General features: G+C 34.3%; 1 protein-coding gene and 1 long non-coding RNA gene across 12 annotated transcripts in view; one reads left to right on the plus strand and one right to left on the minus strand.

Moving 5' to 3' along the window:
• The window catches only part of LOC139963800 (short transient receptor potential channel 4-like), a 272,215-nt gene that overhangs the window by 196,326 nt on the left and 52,122 nt on the right, over nucleotides 1-23,767 (plus strand). The window lies entirely within an intron of this gene.
• LOC139963940 (uncharacterized) lies at nucleotides 16,526-18,613 on the minus strand. Its single transcript, XR_011791798.1, has 2 exons — nucleotides 17,844-18,613; nucleotides 16,526-17,590 (listed from the first exon to the last, which is right to left on the minus strand). It is a non-coding gene; the product is annotated as an uncharacterized lncRNA (long non-coding RNA).

Raw genomic sequence — 23,767 nt, forward strand, 5'->3', positions numbered from 1 at the left:
CCTTGATTCAAGTACGCAATGATGACAGTATCAAACAGGAACCTGTTCTGCCCACCCCTCCCCCTCCCCCACCCCCACCCGAAAAAAAACAAGTGAAAATATTTGCTCAAGATAATGCAGACTGTGTTACAGTACTGTTTTTTAAAAAAATTTATTGAGCGATGCAAATGTAACAAAAATGTGATGTCACTTGTTAAACATTTCTCACCCCCCCCCCTTCGAAAAAAAAGACCTCCCATGCATGTACAGAGAAAGAATAAAAATGGTTTCTTTTTAGTTAATATTCTAGGACTTAAACAGCAAACCTGGCATTCATAAAAGAACAAAATTGGGGAAGAAATTACAGATTTTGCTTTAATTTTCCGCGAACTAAAATTCTTCGCCTGAGGCTCTTGTGAGCTTGCGCTGTTGGAAATATTGTCTATTTAGTTCGTACTGGTGATTCGGCCATGTTTTTTGTTCAGTTTAAACGTCACTGAAAAACCTAAGAAAATGAGAATCTATCTCAAGTTTCATGGATTGTGTACCTTCATAAGAAATATATACCATAGGGAGGATTACATGTTTATAACTAATGTATCATATTTCATAGGTTGGCTATCTTTAACAAGAAGAATACATTCTACGGAGAATTACCTTTATAATCTATACATGTATACTCTACGGATCACATCTAAAATTGAAAAATATTGTTGTAATACAAAGTCATTTATCATGATAAAACTCTTAACATACTTTTCATGTTCGATCAAAAGGAGAATGAAAGGACATTTAAGTTAGGAAATCCATTGAACATTGAAACCATACTATGCGTATGATGGTTTCTCATATGTGGTGTTTTCCCAAATTATTATTATTATTATTATTATTATCATCATTATGCGGCTAACGAAAGGGGAAAGGTTTATATCATAAAAGATCTTAAATGGACTCACGCTTTCACTAAAGTAACGTTTCGCCCATGTGCACTTTAGGCTGTGAATAAAACTTTCAATGTGTATAGCCTTTAAAACCACCGTACTTAACTGTATTTACTAAGGTAGTGCGCTTCACTTTGTCGGGATTATACCAGCCCAAATAAAGTAAAAAATTATTGTTTCAAAAGGTTTTAATAAAACGTTTGGGAGGATTAGGAATAATTAAAAACAAGTATACGAGTTGGGACAGGTCGTATAGCTTTTCACAATAATGTTCCTATACCCATGGGAGAAAGGTCACGTGATAACCACATATGCAAGATATTTTTACGTCCAGAAAGTTTGGGCTGAAAATTGAACCTGAACGTGTCATCCCCATTGCTGGCAATGAAAATTCCTAAATACTTAAAGTGGCCGTTTTTTACCTTAATAGTCACATATTTGACATAAGGAGGGGCTCAAAGCTTATATGGGCCAAGTGGGTATAGAGACATGATTTGTCTTAACTGACTGTCAGCCCTTAGGCCTGTTTAAACGCCTTGAGGGTACTAAGAGTTTCCCTCAACGACTCGTTACTCCCATCTAGACAAAAGAACTGTGTCATCAGCGTACATGAGGACTTAAGTTTCACTGCCAGCAATATTAATACCTTTAATACTCTAATTATGAAATCATTTCCAGTGTCCCGAATCTCAACACAAATTATAAACAGATACGGACTCAGCAGACAACCCTGTCCTACTCCACACTGAATGGGGGAAAATCCAGTAGTAAAATAAAAACCATTATTGCAAACACATGTGTGCAATTGCTGTAAAATACCTTAACCCACCTCTTAAAACTCTCACCAAAATTAAAATATGCATGAAGTGTAGAGTGGATAAACCAACACTCGAGACTATTAAAAGCCCTTTTCAAAATCTAATACAAAGAGGAGACCAGGGATGTTATTTCTTATCAGTATAGTCTATCAAATCAAGAACGAAGCGTACAGTTTCACCTATGAATCTATCCCTTAATGAAAACCCGATTGAAGATAGGGTTGTAATGACTTTAGAGAAAACACGTTTTAGCCTAGCTGTAATAGCCTTCGCGCCTATTTTATAATCAGTATTTAATACAGTAATCAGACGATAATTTTGTATCGAGGTGGAATCCTTACCAGGGTTAAGAATGAGTGTCATGATTTCTCTGGCTTGTTCGTTCAGCAGGAAGCCTGTGTGATAACTTAAGTTTAACGCGTCCACCATCAAATCACCAGTACTGGGCCAAAACTTCTTATAAAATCTTACCGAAAGGTCGTCACTGCCAGGTGCCTTTGTCATTGTTTAGTGACTTAAGTATACCTGCGTGCACTCGACAAGAGACACTCCACCCTCACAGGAGCAAGAATCGTCGTTACTTAATGCTAAATTTGAGAGCCCGTCAAAAACAAACCATGCATCTACATATGAATAATTCGAAGAATAAAGTCTGGTGAAATAGATTCGAATTTCCTCTAAAAATGTCATATTTGTCGGTTAACCTCACATGTTCCCTATAGAGTTATTTTCTTTGTTACGTTTTGCAAAATTTAAAAAATCCTTTGTATTTTTCTCCCCCTCCTCCCCCCTCCCCATCTTGCTCTAGATCTAATAATAGTTCCATTTAACTTGTACTCATAGAGCAACACTACATCATTTGGGCGTTCCTTAATTGGGCGCGCAACTCCAGTGCTTCGTTCTCAAGGATCTTTTGCTCATTGGCAGAGATCTCTTTCATGAGTACATCTTCATTCTTGCGTCGCTCCTTGGCCTTTTCTTTAGAATAGGTCACACTATGAGTTCAAATTTTAAACTTAAGGAATATTCCCACTTAGAGGACGGATCGTTAAGGCTTCCGTCGACCATAACGGTATATGAATAAGCCCTCATGCACACAAGACTTATATATCCCGTGTTATTCAAGAAGTCATTGTTAAATTTCTAATATGCTGGTACTCTTTTAAATGAACGAAGTTGGATCGACATACTTATCATGAAGTGGGGGTCTGATTGGACACCCGGGCAATTGAGTATATAAATAACAGAATGCAAACGGGTTTTAGATAGCAGAAAAATATCTAGCCTAACATGATTCCCGCTCGTGATATTTGAAGACCAAGTATACTCTCCAATAAAGGGGTTTCTGTATGTCTCCAGACATCAACCAAATTGTACATATTCATCAACGCTAGGCATTCCTCTCGAGCCCCCAAGTCAGTCATCGGTTTACCAACAACCTTGTCTATTTCTAAGTTTAAAACAAAATTAAAATCGCCAGCGACAATGATACACTCATTATGGAAGGATTGTTGTTAAAAATATCTATAAAACACAATGGTGTATCAGCGTTAGGAGCCGATTCATTAGTTTATACCAAGTTTATGACGTATTTTTCATGATTTGAAATAGTGCAAATAGCTGACAAATATTAGACTAAACTCCACCAAAATATAAATGAATTTTAATGTTAGTTCTTTTGGAAAACTGGGGGTATAGGCTTAGGTAAAGTTGCTACCAACGGCCCAGTAGTCCTAATACAATCTCTCATGTTCTACTTGAGCTGACTTTGTTTTGCAAAGTGACTGATGTAATGCAAGATTAAGCATGTGTTGTGATCAACAAATTCACCAAACCAGCATAGTAAGCTTTATTTGCGTACAGAAGTCGCTATACGGAAAGCATTACTTTAAAAGATGATCATGTTTGCTTATGTTCTTAAATGTTTCTTTTGTTTTTTGTTGGTTTCTTTGTTTTGTTTCTTGTTTCTTTTATATGTTTGGTTGTTTTGTTTGTTTATCTTTTCTCTTTCTTTTTTTAAGTCTCAAGTCAAGTGTTGAGGTTGCTTAAGTCACTGCGACAGTAACAATATTATATATATATATATATATATATATATATATATATATATATATATATATATATATATTCATCAGCCTCTTTAATCCAGCCAGTCTTGGCCAGTTTAAATTACGTTATCCAATTTACCATACCGACTGAAGCCCGGCGTATAATTCCGTTATCCCATTTTTTTTTTCTTCTGAGGCATGATATTGTTGAGCAACAAACCTCGAAAATAATATTTCAAATGAAATGGAAAGAGACAAGCAATGAACAGGCCGCCATGGAAACCTGATACGAGGGGTCACCTGGATGCTAATATTCACATAAATGTCAAAGTCAGGACCTGCCATTCCATTCTCCTCCTCATTGAATTATCTCCAAGGCTTTCGGAAAAGTGAACCTTGGATATAACGAGGCAAGTTAAGCGAAGCGAAATCTATTAAAATTCCATCTGGCATAGAATAACGAATCACTGACACCGATTTTTCTGTTGTGTGATTAACATATATTTACATCTTGGTTCCGTCAAGGTACCTGGCTATATTCCACGTAGAACTGTACAAATCTATATCTATTAATCGATCAATATCAATATATATATATATATATATATATATATATATACATATACATATATATACATATATATATAAATATATATACATATATATATACATATACATATATATACATATATATATAAATATATATGTATGTATATGTATTCGTATATATATATATATATATACATATTTAATATTGATTTATTGATAGACATATAGATCGGTAGATATATAGATATTTTAGTTGATTTTCGACACTAAAATCTCATAATGAATGCAATTTATTGCTATAGCTTGTACATTTCAAACATTCGTCAGAGGATTTCGAACATGTTTTTTCAACACCAATGTGAAATAAAAAACGTCGATTGCAGGGATTAGTGACCCGTTCATTAAATTTTTATTTTTGGGGAAAATAAAACACAGTATCTCGGATTGATCAATTCAAATTTACCTAGGGTTGGCAACGAAACGCATATATAGATCATAAAAGCAACCAGCTTTCAATTTCTTCTTCCCCTCCTCTCCCCTCCCCAATCACCCCCTCCCCCTTCCCGACAACCCAACAAAAAATATTAATTATACCCATATTGTCAAGTTTCTTTTATATTCCAAGGTAAATTTAAATTCTAGTCAGTAAGCAAATCGTCAAAGGAACATTTGTCGTGTGATATTAATAACACACACACATACGTACATATACATAGGCTATATGTGTGCTAAAGCGAGCAACAATATAATGATCTAACAGCCTTCATGGGTGATATTTATTTTCTAACGTGATAAAATTCGATACGCGCTATTGATTAACGAGCGGGGAGCCTTTAGCCAAAGTCTAGATCATTCATTATCAAATTGCCTAACAGTTTCTCAGCGATCTTTATATTGTAAATCTTTCATCTTCTGAACATACCAGGAATGGATCATGAAAGTAAACACGAATGGGAATTTACCAAGGAATTTTGGTTAATCCTTCGGCTTTAATCTAGATAATATAATTGGTAAATGTGTACTTAATTATTACGATGCGTGACATCGTTATTATCACAGTTGTTAATAAATATATATATATACACACACACACACACGCACACATATATATATATATATATATATATATATATAATAAGCAAGCAAATATTTATAGAGCGCTTTATGCAAAGGCCTCAAAGCGCTTAAAACAAGTACACAAATATGCAAGACAAATTACTGTAAATTTTGGAATAAATGTGTTTTTAAGAGACGCTTAAAACAGTCAACCGATGGTGCATTGCGAATTGAAGATGGTAGATTGTTCCAGATATATATATATATATATATATATATATATATATATATATATATATATATATATATATATATATATATATATACATATATATATATATATATATATATATATATGTATGTATGTATGTATGTATATATATATATATATATATATACATATATATATACATATACATATATATATATATATATATATATATATATATATTACAAGTAAACCTTTTGTTTGCTATTGAGTTGTGTATAGCGTTACTATATGAACGATAACAGGTTACTTACCATTCATTCAAAATATAAAAAAGCGACGTTTTTATTGGATACCGTAGATATTGATTTATGTTTTGAATTTCCTAACCTTATCAAAACATAATCTACAGTAGAAAGTTAGAGGAAAGCATACAGACGCACTCGGGATTGTAACGATGCATGAAAGCCGAGTAGGATTGCACGTTTTGTTAGTTCTTATGTAATTATATCAAGGTTCTCCTATATAATGTAACAAAACTGGAATTTATTGAAACCGATAGTGCAGATAGGAATTGTAGCGAGGAAAATTTCTCTCTAGTGTTATAGTTCGTCGAACCCACAACAAGGCCATATTAACTTGCATATGTTTTCATTGAGACACCACAGTAAGCATTGCGGTTTCGAACTGTGTAGAAATAGTTCTGAAACGAAGCGAGCTTTGATAGAACACGATTACAGCCACATCGTCGTGGATCTACGTAGTCATAACAGGGCAGTTCCTTGGTCATAATGGAGTCGGAGAGGGGTGGGGGTGGGGGAGACATCGGGGATGGCAATTAACAATTCATGATGCATGCATTTGCAAGGTGTAAACAGGGTTACATATGAGATACATGTTACGGGGTTTTTAGGGCCCTTATCAGGCACCCTTTGTAGAATGCATCTGGGTGGAATTCAGCTTGACGGGTGGAGGAGAAGAGGGGAGGAGGGGAAGGGGGAGGGAGAGGAGGAGTGGAAGAAGGGAGAGGAGAGGAGAGCGAAGGGAGGCCACATAACTAAATAGGGCCCACATACTGTCGAATAGTGAGATTCACTATTATCACGTGATTAAGTACAACACCGGCTGTTGCAGTCAATATCAACATATTTTGAACAATGTTGAATTTTTCCATTTCGTGTACTCTACCATTTCAACAAAATATAACACTAACCCTATATATAAATAATATATGCAATATATTTTGTAATAATTCTTTGCAGTAATTACTTCCATTTTCTTCTTTCTTTACTTCCAATTTCATTTCACGTATCGTTCAGGTCAACGCACTGAAAAGTTGCCTTTTTCGCTTTCTTTTTGATTTGTTCCTGTCTTTGATTTGATTCTATCTAGGTGTGCGATTTTCCTTTCAAAGAAAAAAGCCATCATTGATTGGCTTTTATGACAAAAAAGTTAAAAATTGATCGCTTAAAATTTCGTTGAGTTTTGAAGTACAAAAGAAAAAATTCACACTTTTATGAAAGTACTGAATAGTTGCACAATATATCGAACCATTCTGAAAACTGTTGAAAAGTGAATGTAGGTTATTATTTTCATTTTCATGCCCAAACGACTCTATTCTGCAAAGCAAGTATATCATGAAAAAAAACTATATCAATACGCTCTGAGTGACGTTTCAAAAAATCAATAGAAAACAACAAAATAAGGCCTGGGAATTCACTGCTATAAAAATATATTAAGAACACTTTGAGCTAAAAAACTATAATGAAAGACGAAATTCAGTTATAGGCCATTTGTAACAACTGTCAGATATTGTTTTAACTGCGTCTATGTAGGATGACCCAGTGAAGAAAAAAAAACACAAAAAATGCCTCGTTTTGTAATGATTCAGTGAAAAATCGAATCAGGACACATCATGAAAGGAAACATGTGAAGAGTGTTTACTGTAAAACGATGATATAATCCATAAACATTTATCATCTCGACAAAATTTCAAAAATTATGCCCGAAACAACGCTATTCTTTGGCGTTATTCACGCTATTTTACGTATACGCAATGAACGCATGACTTTGTTTTGTCTTTGGCACCTCCACCCTACACCCTCCCCTCCTACAACAAAAAGGGGATTACAGAAGTGTAATTTTTAAATGTATGAACCTTTCTAAAGAAAAAAATATAAAAACTATGTAACACATAACAATGTCGTCTGGCACAGACCTAAAATTATCTCTCTGTCCCTGCTATGGAAGGAATGGCTCAGCCTTATTTCTCCATCTCGGCTTTGAAAGTAGTATCTTTTTCAGTGAAGCCTCCAGTAACCTAATCATCACAATCATGAAGTTTAAAATGTCAAAATCCACCGGGATTAGCAGAACGTGAATTTATATTTCTTTCATCAGTGGATAACGATTTGTTAGTTACGCCGTCAATCTGTCTGGTGCTCGGTGATTGGTTGAGCAGGCCTACGCGCAGGAAACAGCGAAAGTTAATTCTTCCTTGCCCTATTCTCCAAAGATTTACCAAAAGGTAAAAAAAAGGAGAGAAAGAACGAGGTCTTAAAAAGAACTGGGATTTGTCATTAAAATATGTCTCGTATATAAAAAGAAAATGGCGGATTTTCTTACCCTTAGGAGGACCGAATCCTATTTTAAATTATTAAGAGATATGTTTATATATATATATATATTATATATATATATATATATATAATTATAGATACATACATACATAAAGATATATACATATATATAGTTTTTCGTAGACAGAGCCAGGTATCTTGATGGAACCAAGATTACATTTTTATGTAGATATACCTCTTTAGGGAGTTCATGGCAAATAAACTATGTTCGTTGAGACGGAACGGACTTCCTGGGTGATTTATCAGGGCGAAGAATTATGTGAATGCCTTGGACGATGAAGAACGTAGAGTTAGGGGAAGGTCTTCTTCCAATTGATACAAACTATTATATGGACCACTGGAGAAGTTATTAATCATTAATAAAATGTAATTAGTTTCTCCCCAGGTTTTACTCCTCGACATTTCCATCTCTGTCTGCTCTCGCCCAGCGTAAAAATATGTCTCTAGTATATGTATGTATGTATATATACATATGTATGTATATATATATATATATATATATATATATATATATATATATATATATATATATATATATATATATATACAGCAATTATTGTAGCCTACACCAAAATAGACAGGGAAGGGAGGAAGGGGGGTTTCGAAACAGCTGTTTGACCTCGATAAGTAACAACGTTCGGTATTAATATCAGACGTTACTAGTATAACTCAAAAATAGGATCAAAATTAATTAAACTAAAACAATCTTCTGTGTCATTGATTAGTTGTTCATTGTGGATTCCAATCCTTCCAAACATTTTCATTACCCAAACAATAAGAAAATGTTCAATAAAATTCCACTTCCTCATCTAAATAAATCACCTTTAAAATTGCGATGTGTTAAAAACAAAGTCCTCCAAAATGGCATATTTTGATTACTGATGTTTTCATTGTAAATCAGTGTGTTAAATTGAAATCACGTGAAATTGCACAGAGATGGACTATCCCTCACGTCATTGGAAACATTATTTAGAGAGGTGTAATACAATTAACGTAATCAATAACGTATATTAAAAACTATACGCGTTCTCGTGGGAGAGTGAGAGCGGGGAGGGTGGGAGCTCAAAGTACCATATAACTGTAAATTAATGAAATAAATTATAAGGGCAAACTGTTTGTCTATGATGTCACATTCCTTTAAGAATACCCTTGATGAAATTTCTTTGAGAAATGCCTCGCCTGGTGACTACTCCATTATTGACGTTGCGATCTGGAAATGTGTGTTTTCTGTAGTCTCATATCACAATATTCACAAGATTATATCCACACATATTCGTAGCATTGGCCATTGTCGCTGCAGTTGCGAACCTACTGGTATGTTATTAGTGATAGGCAATTCCCAGAGAAGCCTTGCAACGTTTACAACAAAACTCAAACCATTCTCCTTAGAATCCATTTCATGTTTTCTACTCAAGAAAAAAGAGCATCTTCAATATAGAATAGGAACCAACCTGTCTTTGCCACTAACTCTACTATCCGCAAAACCGAAACCTACTGTTGATATCAAATATCCAATATTTCTCATTTGCATATTTTCAATACTTCCTATATGCTTGTACATTCTTAACTCCAGAGAATGCGAATTCACTCTTTGAGGGTGTCAGGGTTGATCACTCTTTACAGATATAAAATTCAGTTTTACCCAAAGTGTGGCTCCGTGTCACGTGACTGCTACAACTAGCGAATGTATCACCCACTCATTTTTTTACTCATATAAGACTTAAATTGAAAAGAATTCAGTTTGAAAAAAGACAATGTTTACTTTTCGAAGGAGTGATTACTTTTTGACTTGCACAAAGAGTGTCTTCTCCAGATCAGAAACTCATATCTTTGACAACCAATATCCAAACAACGTCTTTTGTACACTTGCTTTATACTTCCTACACAATAGGGAATTACCCTTGCTTATTTTAGTCATTTTGTCTCAATATATAAGGCTTAATATATAAATATATATATTTATATATATATATATATATATATATATATATATATATATATATATATATATATATATATATATATATATATACATACATATATATATATATATATATATATATATATATACATACATAACGCTATCGCGTCCTAGTTTTTTTCAATCTACAAATACGCCCTTTGCATTTTTAAAATTACCTTCAAGACGCTCCCCAAATCATAACTGTAATATTTCTTCCGTTTGTCAACGTTTGACATCAAAATAAACTTTGCTAGAAATAAAAGCAAACAAAATTTGCAGTATACGCTCAAGAAATTTAGCCCTTCCGATGATTTTTAGAACAAGATAATTAAGTCAGCTTGGCATAAATCGCGAGTTATTGGATAAGACCGTATAGACAAACCGAGCCCATAAATTAGAAGATAAAAAGACGACCAGACGGTGCGTGACCAACTCTCGCAGCTTGGTGATTGCAAAAATTTATTAAGTGCAAGTCATAAGACTCTGTCAATAAATGCGTGTTTATCAAACAAAAAATCAGTCGCTCTTGAATTTGTTTAATGTGTACGTATGATACGCATGCATTATGTTTAACAAGGCTCTTCCACGATGAGTATACGCCATCGGAAGATATATAGTGATACCTTGTTTGACAGTTAGAACTTGGCAACACTAAGATGCTACGTAGCATTGAGGAGATCGAAAAAGTGGTACATATATATATATATATGTAGCCTACATATATGTCTATAGAAAGCCTAGCTTTATATCTATATATAGCCTACGGTGGAATGACGACCTTCCTTAATGGTTTCGAACCTCTGGACATACTATCAGTGTCCATGGCCTAGTTGGTTAGGGTGCCCGGGTTCGAATCCCGGTGGAGGCTGGAAGATTTTCACTGTTCTGGATATTCCAACCCATTACAATTGCAAATATATATGTATGTTTAGTAGCACTATAGTATTATATAACATTTTTGCGCACAATAATAATAATATAATATATTCATTTATAGAGCGCAACTATATGCAAATGAAATTATATGCGCTATTTTTATCACACATTTATACACCTTGGTCAAGAGAGGCAATGGAGATAAAGTGCCTTGCCCAAGGACACAACGCAATGATCTGACCAGGACTCAAACCTGTAATCCTTAGATCACAAGTCCACTGCCTGAACCACTTGACCACAACGCTCTCAACAACAGTCCATAATTATTGATCTGATCATATTTCAGTGGCAAGTATAGGTGTTATATGTTTTAGCATACTTTATGTGTTTATTAAACCTCATAGACCATATCACAAAAAAAGATATTCAACGATAAAACGTCACTTTCAAGATTAAGATAAGCTCAAATGTAAATACTAATATTTCATGTGAATTTCGTGTGTCTTTATCAGTCTAACCTATGTTACTGTTACACTTTATTCTGCGAGTGAGATGGTATGTTTTGTATTCTGCATGTGCTACTCAATTTGTCAAATCTGTACGTCATTTGACAATGGCTCTCGAATGACAGTTAAGAAGAATACAACCAACCTTGAGAGAAATATCACATATAGTATTCCTTAACCTACAAGTCTATCTTCAGGGATCTTCAGGGAATATCACAACCACCCGTCCTTTTGTCTGAATCGTAAAGCTCAAACAAATGTTTTCGTATGTACGTTTTGCTTCTACTAATGCCCAAAAGCTATTTGGATGTATTAAATGTTATTGGAGTTTGTTTAGATGTAATAGGGATGTTTTTTATGTGATTCCGCCACAAACATAAAACAAGGTTATTACCGTGTTATTATGACATGGGATTACATATTGAAGAATATTCTACGCATGTAGTTACATGACATCTGTGTCATGCATCTTACAGTTATATAAGCAATTTATCTAGGCTGTACTCCATACATATATACAAACACACACACACATACAGGCACATACATTATAAAGAAAATCCACGTATACTCAAAAAGCAAATATAAATAGAAAAAATCTTAGCTCAGGGTGAGTATTAATCAAATCATAGTCTGTAGTTTTCACTAAAAAGTACTGAAAATGTTACTTCTCTATTCCCCTTGCCCTTCTGCCCGTTCTTAACAACCGACACAGATGCCCATTTATTGGGGCATATAATACCTTACAAACACATCTGGTGAGAGTATCCTGATAACTTGAAAAGTTCAAAAGTAGTTTGCGTGTACACAAGTGATAAAGATGTATATATTTTCACACCTCTCAAAATAGAACTAGTTGATCAGAGAATTATGGATTCAACCGACCTTACCTTGAACTTTTTTCTCTTTTTACCTACATAGTCAGTTAGATAATGTCGTATATAAGAAAAAGGTTCACTTATCACGTGGAACGCAATCGATAATTAATTGATGAATGCAAGAAAGTCAGGCGTATCCTTGCCCCTGGGCTGTTAGTAACACACCTATCTAGGTTTATTATCTGGCTAATAAGCTGATACGATTGAATTTGGAGTTACTTTAAGCAACTTAGCTTCTTGCAAGGTGTCAAAGAGGTTACTTAGGCTCTCTGTCTATACTTACAAAGGCAAAATCAATCTTTGTCGGGATATCTTGTTTTTGACTCAGTTAGGATCCTATAACGTATATATCTTCCACTTCACTGTAGTGAAAGTTATGTATAAGAAGGTTACATGGTTCCTCAATGCGCTGAAGTAGTCAGAATATAGTTTCGCCTTTAAGGTGTTTGTATATTACAGTCTGTGGCAAACGGAGTTTTGATCATGAAGGTTAATCCCTGGTTTAACTAAGGATGTTTGCAAATTTGATATGGTCCTCCTTCAAAACACAGTATTATTGTTGCGTGGTGGAATAAATTTGCCCTGATTTACCACTGATCAGATGGGTAGGGGCCCAGGGCCCCCGATAATGCAGGCCTCCAAAGTAAGAAAGCGACAGAAAAAATGAAAGAAGCAAAAGGGGGAAAAGGAGAAAACTGATCTTTTCAAAAAAGTCTCACAGAATATTTTTAATTAAACGGATCTTTTTAGTTGCCTCCTCGTCATACTTATTTCATGATATTGAAAAGGATGGAGACTAAACTATACAATGTGTCTCACTGCATAAACTGCATACTGACACACACACATATTTACTACGTATAATGTGAACTTCATCCTCCTTGATTGAGGAATCAACATTAAGTTCTGGGCTAGGTTTCACAAAAAAAGGTATACAAGTGCCTGCTTAGAAAAGCAAAAAGTATTTTAGTAACATTGTCTGTACCAAATCCATAATTTGTTAAGATGTACATAGTACATGTTGCACTGTACGCATACAGTGACCACTTAGACGCAATGATGATAAAGATTTTGTGACAGTGTAATTTCTCCAGTAAAGAACGATGCGAGACAAGCAAAGCATGGACATTATGCTTTCTTCGTAAAGACGTGTAAGGCATTAATGCAATTTCAAATTGGTTAATTTAGTGCAATCATTCAAATAATATATAGTCACATAAAGGGTTATTCTTTTGCTTTAGAAAGTTAGCACCTTAACTTTAGTGCATTTCAAGTGTTGCAAAGAGTATTTGAAATAAAGAAATCCTGTCGCATCATGTATAAGATGTATATATATATATATATATATATATATATATATATATATATATATATATATTTGTACCGGTATATATTTGTATATATATATATATATATTAGTATATATTATTATTACTTTTTATTACTTTTTGAAAAACAAAGTCAACGTGTACTCCAAAAGGAAATATTAACAGACGTGTGCAGAGAAATAAGATATGACTCAAGGCTGACAAATAAGGAATACTGTTTTTTTTTTTACCTTCGGCAGCAATATTTCCCACTGCCAAGTAATGCTGTACATATATATATGCACATAGCATAACTGATATCTCAACGACATATCGTATCGTATACGGTCCGTATCTATATATTCATATATGATATGTACAATCAGGGAGCTGTTGTAGAAGCATCTTGATACAAGTATACTATGTATATTGCTCCCTTGAAAAAAAAGTAATAACTTGACGTTCCCACGGGATGGACAGATTTGGTGTAATCTTCCAGCAAATAAACAAGCCTTCTCCCTAATCGACATCCGGTAGCAATCACCTCCCTCTTCATTTCATGTATAATATAAATACGCAATCTGCTGTAATTTTCCGTCGAGAGCCCGTGATGAAAATTATCCTCATCGGTCACTTAATGAGGAGGGTTCAATTCCTCGCGAGCTATCCGTGAACATGAAATCTAACCCATTTGGCCGTTAAGTGAATTTGACCCATTTAACAGGTGATTAGCTGCTGTAAGCGTCATCGGTTGTGTCGTTGGTGTATGAAATGCCATAAAATATTTTGTTATTACGACGTTGTGATTACATATTACGTACAACTCAGGCCGTATACATTTACTTGACGTGTGAATGTCCGGAGAAATATGTGTGAGGACAGCGGGTCGGGGGTGGATGTAGGTAGCTTTCAATGTAGATAATATCGCAGTATATATATATATATATATATATATATATATATATATATATATATATATATATATATTTATGTTAGATAAGGAAATTCCAGATAGTCACCGTCACAATGTGGGCCACCTGTTCCTGCAGCTGAGCTCCCACCTCTCACCATGCACCTGATCACTTCAATGGATGCACGAACTTTAACAGAATGTACTGTAGTAGTAGTATGTACACTGTAGGTTTGGCCGTTAGAAAAACACATAGTTGAAGTCTCAGTCTTATTACAATTGTTAAAACAACGTTAGTATAGATTGGGTGTTGTGGTTGGTAGATTTATATATGGTTTGCAAAGCTTCCAAACATAGTCTTTCTCTTGTATATTTATGAATTAACTTGACGTGTAGCCTAAATACTTAAACCAATGTTTTTATATTTCGATGTCAAAAACTCCCGATAAGATGGCAAATCATCGGCAAAACTAAGAAGCCCTCCTCGAATATTTCGACGTAAAGAAGGTTAATGAGCCAGTAATTGATTAATAAGTTGAAATGGAACTTGTCTAGTCCAACTATTGACCTACATGTTTTTAGTGAAATTTGAACATAGAGAAGTTATTTAACTGTACATCAAAGATGCTTGACTATAAATCGTTATTTTGCCAATGTAAGCTATATGTAATGGTATATTGGTATACTGTATTGATTTGTCAAACCAAGTGGCTTGCAGTGGCATTTGTATTTAGTCTATATAGTAAATGGAAACGCATCCAACTTCTGTATGTATGATTAACAAATGAACTATTTTAATATCTAGTTTCAGGCATCTCCTTCCAATAATACGAGGTCATCTTCTTTTCATTTTCCTTTATATAAATACCACTTTATTTTGATTTCGTCTGGTTATGGCTGACGGCTATGGCACTAAATTTAATAACATTTAATTATCCTACTTGCATGTGGTCTCTTGTGTAATTCATTATTATATCCCAGCTCGGCATATACCACCTGACCCAAGGTTAATGTCAGAGAGTTGAGGGGATTCTAACCTAAGGAAAATTTTGAAAATTTGAAAGAAAACTTGACCAATATGTAGATCTTTGACATTACAAGGGCAAGGTTGTGAGGAAAAAGGGCATTTGGTTTGAAAGTAAACGTACTAGTACACAATCACGTTGTTTTAGTCAAATATTTATTTTCTTTACGTTCGTAATTTATAAATAAAGGAAACATGTTTTTTCAGGTCTATTTCTTCGTCTGTTTTGGTTGTGAATTAAATATGAACTGACCGTTTATACATAACTACAGTGGATAGGCTATAGCAATATGCATAATCTCCGCATTACTGGTTTGTTGTTATAATATTCAATTTTTTGGGGGTTACGGTGTCATTATTAGTTTTTAAGATTCAAATTATTTGCAAGAAGTTTGAGTATATAAACCGAGACAGTCCTCACGTACTGAAGCGAACACTGACCGTTCTACTTATAGAAGTAACTTTTTGTTTCTTTTTGTTTTCAGGGTTCAAAACAGTTTACACTTAATCCAATTAAAAATGAAAAAAAAGTCTTACAAATTCAAACTATTTATACAATTTACAACTTTCTTTGCACTTGACTTAACTTCTCTTGATACAGTTAAACCTCCTCTAGGTGCTGTTGTCATCAAACTTAACGTAAGACATGTCATTAGTTTTAGGCGGACACTTGCGTTTCCATGGTAACGTCTTTCGTCTTCCAAATATCCATATGCACGCGCAACACAAATAGTTACAATTTGATGGATTTTAGTGACAAAAGACTGTTCCAGTTGAAGCGCAGGGTAGTATGATACAACTATAAGTACCATCTGTCCTGTAATCAAATGTTGTATACCTGCACGCAGATCTGTGTATATATTAACGTATGGGGTGTTTTGTGGATATTTACAAAATTAAAAATCAAAATTAATTATGCGTGTTCATAAGTTTAGTAGGGAATAAACTGGAAGCTTGTTTCTTCATAAACATATATAATGAAGCTGCTTTTTAATATACTGTGCGAGAGTCTAGTTATTACTACATCGACTTAAAAAAACGTACGCTTGTTCTTATACCTACTTCAAAGATTATCTTAGTTTCTCCCGCCTGTTTAACCTTGCTCATGTTGCTACAAGGATATCATAAGTATATTCATGTGTACCTTTAGTCTTAATCAAATATTCTCAATAACGTAAAATATTGTTATGGTGGCATTTAATGAGCTATGAAAAAAAACTGAATTTCAGTGACCATAATTGAATATTCTTGCTGACGTATATCAAGGAAAACTGGATTCTCTTTACATGCTACAGTCGATTCATTTCCTAGAATATCGTATAGAACGCATTAAACATAATTCTATTTTAAAGATGTTTTACCCAAAATAAGAAAAACATAATGAAGAAAACGCTGGTTTTTTAGTTTAAAGTTCTGATTACTCTTGCTTCGTTGAGACTTTATCAGAACACTTTTATATAAACTCTTTGTGTAAAGAATAACATTTAAAATATTTCTCTAAAGTTCTAGATGACCGACTTTTTACATCGAAATTGAACTATGTGATATAAGTCGCTAGACATCTCACCATACTTAGGAAACAAGAAACAAGATATAGTCGAAAGAGAGGCAACATTCTGTTGACATATTAGAGTCAATTATGCTGATGTATTGTATACTCAAACGTGATAGCATGGAAGATGATATGGTGTCTTAAAAGATTATAGATAAGTATATAGCTCCTCTTATCCTATATCCATCCAGCAAAACGAACGAATCCTATCACGGTCCTCTCGGTTGATGTATGGATGTTCATCTAGCCTCATTAATGGCATTTCGCGCTATCCCAGCCAAAGATTATGAGGGCCCCTCTCGTCACTTTCCACCAGTGTGTATATTTAGCGAATTTCTGTAAAACCAAAAAACCAAAAAGAAGAGAAGGGGGAAAAAAGCAGCAGAAAGGAGAAATACCCTCTAAGTTAATTTCTGTGGACGTTGAGTGGAACTTTTACGACTGTGCACTCACTGTGCGTTAAATGTACACAATCGTCAAACCTCGACGGCAATTCTCGCGCAGAAAGTAACAGAAAATGCAAAGGAAAAGAACATGACACCCGAGATGTCGGACAGATTTTGGTAAAAGATAATAAATTTTCACTTACCTTGTGATGATGTCGTAACCGCAATTGGTATACTTTGGCCGGTAAAAACAAAAAAAAACCGTGGAACTATTAAGGCTATTTTACTGTAAAAAAAAGATTTATAAAGGTCTTTTTCTTGCGCGGGTTTGGACGTTGGGGTTGATGCAACCGGCATTTATTTTGGCATCTTGTAGTGATCAAAACTCACTTGTCACAGTGCCGCTTCGTATATGTTTGGTAGTTAGAAATAACGGCGTGTTGAAATCTGTTGTGGCAGCCCAGACGCGCGGTGCATCAACACTTTGAGGTAATTTGCAAATCACGGCCTGGAATTTATGCTCAAGGTTTGCCGCTCTCTCTGTCTATCTACCTTCTTTTTTTTTCTTTTTTTCTTTTTTTTTTCTTTTTTGTGGTTCGTAGAATTCATCACCAGATCTATTCATCGTAGACAATTATTAGCTTTTGTAAGCGGTAACTGAAAGTTATTCTAAACATGTTATTGACATTGTGGAAACACCTGTTTTTGCTTTGTACTCATTCTTTAGAGCTCTATTGTGTTCTTGCACTCTTTTGTGTACTTTGTGTTATGATGTTTCGTAACACTGTTAAGATAACATACACAAACAACAGATGTAATATTATGCAGCTGTATCTAATTGTGACTATAAGCCTATATTAAAAACTAACAGGACCCAGGCTGTTCTTAACAAACCGTGGAGTTAGAGATTCATGTCATGGCGTATAGTAAGAGAAATTGGCGCGGAAAATGCATCCCAGTCTCAGATTGAATGGATCCCTACCATGGGCGGCGATCCTGGGGGGGGGAGGGGGATATATCCCCCCATGAAAATGGGTGGAGGGGATGTAATACACCATATCCCCCCCACCAAATGCCAGGGATAAGAATATTTTCATGCCTTTATATGCATCATCGTGAATGTACGGCTCTTTTTTAGCTTCATTTCTCGCCTACCATAAACGCAACGCTTTTCAAATAAACCGTCTTTATAAAGCGAGAATAGTTGACTGTAGGCTTCATTGGCCCTATAACAACAAAATGTATTATTGCGCCCACGGTATTGATATAGTACATATATGCACCCTCATAGTATTCATATAGGCCCTATAGTAGGCCTACACACGTACATGTTCCCTCGAACAGCTGAGAATCTCATGTAACCAGGGTAATGCTTAATACACGTTTCACCTGGATGCCCTAGCAATCGGTACCTAGTAATGTAACTATGTGTAATTGTGTATTGCATGTGTATAGGCCTATAATAGCCTGCATGAGGCCATTTTCTTCATCGAATAATATAAAAGTGCTCTCGAATATTCTAACGTAGCGCCTGAAACAAGACTGACAGGGGCAATTTTCCCAAAATAACACCCGAAATTAAAAAAAAAAGTATTTTGGATCCTGATTATGAGATATTTCGGACATGATATCCCTATTTTACAGTTGGGTATATGCCGCTTGGAAACCTCGGGAAGTGCCGTTTCCGGCCATCTAGAGGGTTTGTAAATCCCAAAATTTTCTTGTACGCTTCGCGCCAATCCTGGTGGCGCTACGCTTAGATAGTCAACAAGGTCATATCCCCCACTCGGAAGTACGGATCGCCGCCCATGATCCCTACAACATTGCTTACTTAACTGACCGAGTATTATGCAACCTTTTTTGTTTGTCGACAGTTACTCAAATTTAAGTTAGGATTCGGCAAAGTGACAAGTATAGGTCTAACATTATTTACCATTGCAGCAAATTTGTTCCGCCTCATTTCATTCTTCCATCCCTGGTATCTGGTGCTGGTAGGCCTATCCGCCAGTCTTATTATATATCTATTAATGAAACTGACCTACATTCCGATACATTCTATCGCGCATTCCTTTTTATTCCCCCAAATAGAAAAAAATCCTTAAAGATGTCTTTTGAAATCAGCAGTCGGACTTGCCTGCTTAGCCCACTCAGCACAGTATTGAATTCTAATATTTTCACTCGTGGCTAGGTAAGGGATATTGAAGTACGAGATATGCGGGCTACACACACTTTGCATCAGTGTAACGTGACTTGGCATCCGTGTAAAGTATGTTGTGGTGTTTCTGTTTTTCAGAAATTACAGAGTGGGTGGGTGTCCACGTAATCTAACAATACAAAACATATGAGTATTGTTTACTATAGTTGTTTCAATAATGCAATTGCACTGTAAATTTATCTTAGAAAAGTAAAATAATGATAAAGAAAATGATTTGATTTCCTTCTTTTCTGCCATGACACCAAGAATAAATTATGCATAGGCATCGAGATTGTCATAAAATATTTGCGGTGGCAGTGTTCTTCCAAATACGGATAATGAAAAATAAATGTTTTAAATTTGGGGAGATTAATGAGGATCAAAGGGGTGAGCAGAGGGGTTTAAATAGGTGGGCAACTCGAATCATAGAGAACATCCCACTACCACCTCCCCCTACTCCCTCCCTACCACACGTTTCATACATCTATGAGTAGGCATATACTTTTTTGCTTGAACTTGGAAAGAAAGAAAGAAAGAAAGATATCAAATTGTTTACACTCGTGATATTGACTAGAAATCAACTTTATCAAACCTCCTCAGGGATCTCCTTCTGCCACGAATCGAAAGCATTTTCATAAATCCCAGATTGAATATTTGGTGGCGAAATATTTTACGACAATCAAGTCAAAATGGTAAAATAGATATTAAACCCATATTCAATGTCATTTGATATGGCCTTCTCCTCTTCCTTTTTTTTTTTGATAATTATTTCCCCTAGTTTGTGTTTCGAATTTAACCATCATTTATATAAGACAAACACGTAAATGAAGCTACAAAAGGTTGCCCTTAGTAAGATAGAGATGTCACACGTTTGATTCTTGTGACAAACTGTATAAGATATGGTCACTTTTCCACAGCTGTGATTCATTCGCCTAGTGTATTCCTTTGTTTTTCTCGTCTCGGGCAGAAATGTAATCAAAATGAATATCCCTTTTTGAAAACCAAAATATTAATTTCCACAATTCCAAGACTTATGATGCTTTAATCTATAATGGTTGCCGTTTGCTCATGTTTTTCATACACATAACGTATGGTAGCACCGTGGTGTGAAAGTGTCAGCAAATTTTGTATTAGGTATATCAACATACCCAGAGATTTGTCACTTTTATTTGTCCCAGTCAAAGACAGAAATTAATCAATGGTGTAATAATGATCCTTTTTGAAAACTAAAGTATTGATTTTTTATTTTTTATTTTATGACTCTATTTTACATTGGAGCAGTTGTCGGGTTCTGTTGTGTTTCTTTGTAAGTGTATTGTTTTATGCATGATTGTTAGACTGTAAAAGTACAGTGTTGTTTTGTACATTGCACATATTATATTAACAAGTATGGTACCGTATGGACCTCATTAGACATATTCATAGTGCGATAGATAGCTTAACCAAATTAACAAGATTAAAATGATTTTTTTCTCTAAAATCTTTCTCCTTTTTAAATTTTTTCCCCCTATTTTCTATTATGTCTACTGCTATTCAGAATGGTCATCTGTTGATTAAACTTCTTCCTTTTTGTTCAGTAATTCCCATGTTTACGTCTTTTACTGTTATTTCTGTAAATTTATAATACTGACATTGGAGACATAGGGAGGCCGCAGTGATTGTTCAATCACTAGCGGATTTAGCCCTAGGAAAGGAAAAGATATGGCTATGGATTAAGTTTTTGTCTTCAGAACGGAAGAAATCAAGTTACTTGAGCCCCTTTGTGACAGTTTATGGTCAGCTGCAGAAATGATACTCGCTCTGGATATAGGTGACTTAATGTGTATAGAGTATTGCTATATACACTACCCATACATTACTACTTGCAGTAGTGTAACATTCAGGAACAATTATCGGACAATTACCAAAGGAAAGATATGTTATTATTAATAAAAAATATCATTTAGATGATATGTAAACAATGTCACACAATGTCAAACATTAATTCATGCAATTTACAATACAGTATTACATAACTTACAAATAGGCTATTAAAAAAATTCACCATGAAAGGTTTGTCAGTTGGTCGCACATATGACATTGCGTCTGTGTTTGTAAACAGGCTGAAGTACAAAAATGAAGAACATGAAATGAACGTGTAAAGTATATGGTTAGTTTTGTCATGAGCATAAATTTGGAGGTTTTCTGGATCTTGGAATAATTACATATTTTAATATTATTTTGTCATTTTATTAGATTTTTTATTTTACGAATAAAATCCTATATGTAAGTCGAGTTAGACTCCCAGTTTCGCGTACCTGATCCAACAGTAAAGTATCTGAAGGTTTTTTTTTTCTTTAAATAGGTTGAATCAATATTGCCCCAAGGAAAGAGAATGAAGCGCGTGTGTAAGTCAAAGATCTTAGGCAATAGACCGCTTGGTTGTACTTTATAAGCAGATCCATATACCTATTATTATTATTATTACATCTTTCAATGGACACCTTAAGACCTAACGACTGCAATGCGAGATAGACCCTATATTAAAGGGCAACTAAATAGATATAGGTCTATACATTACATAAAACACCGATAATAAACCGCATTAATCATCTAAGGTAGATGGAGAAAAAATATAAAATTTGGTACACATCAATATCGTTTCAGTTTGGAGACAAAATCGCAATATCAACTTCCATTATTTCTTTTCTTTTGTCTCCTTCTTTGAGCTGAAATTGATATTAATTTTAAACGTGACGGTTGATAAGCTTATTGTCTCTTGATAAACTATACGGTATTAAGACAGGATTTATGGTTATTAGTAGTACTAAATCTAGTATATGTATATATATATATATATATATATATATATATATATATATATATATATATATATATATATATTTATATATATATATATATTTATATATATATATATATATATATTTATATATTTATATATATATCTTATCTAAAACCAGTTTTCCAGCATATTATAGAAATGCCTCAAATGTAGCCTTTTCTATCTGACATCTCTTTAAGTTTTCGTTGAACAGCTTTGATTATCCAGAGATTCACCTGATTACTTTCAAATTCTTTTCTCACATGGTGAAAGTTTCTTTCAAAAGCACCGACCTGAAACGTGATTGGCTTCTTTTATAGCCTGTGTACAATATGTCGACAGATTCTAACTGAGTCAGTACAGCAAGCATAGGAAACGCGGTTATAAACACAAAGTATAAACACTTCCTCAATGCTAATATGAAGATCTGTGGTTTATATGTGTATCTGTGGTTATATATACGTAACCTATAACGTGAATTTATTTATATATATATATATATGTGTGGAAACCCCTTGAGTATATATGCAAGCATAAGACAAAAGCATCTTCACTTTTTGCTTTCGAAATTTCAATCAAATTTATATCATCTGATGCGATTACATTTTTTCTTCCTAAATTGAGATCGAGTTGAAATTTGATAACTTATCTCCAATCCGAGCTTAATAGAACGTCTGTTCAGTCGTTCCTGGAAGTATTTAATTGGAATATTCGTTTAGGCTATATACTTCAGACCATCAAAATGGAACACTGTCTAATTTTAAAAAGAGGGGAAAAAAAGAAGCTACAAAAGTTATAAGAAAAAAAGAAGCCCGAGGTTAAATTAATACCACCTTTCGTTTTTATGATTTGAAGGAAAACAGACACTTTTTTTTAACTGGATATTTTTTACCGTTTGAAGTTTTACATCTCAAATTAATATTTTCGTCTTACTGTCGGCTACTGAAATGTCATATAATGTCAATATAGTTTCCAGGCAGGTGAAACGAGGGTTTTGGCCATTATTTTTCTCCTTTATTTTTTACCATCGTTGCTGTAAGAAAGAAAGAAAAGATAAAAGAAAAAAAAACACACACAAAAAGGGTAACATGTACTTCGTATATACTACTGTA

Source organism: Apostichopus japonicus, chromosome 22, assembly GCF_037975245.1.
Source record: "Apostichopus japonicus isolate 1M-3 chromosome 22, ASM3797524v1, whole genome shotgun sequence".
Classification (NCBI taxonomy): Eukaryota; Metazoa; Echinodermata; class Holothuroidea; order Aspidochirotida; family Stichopodidae; genus Apostichopus; species Apostichopus japonicus.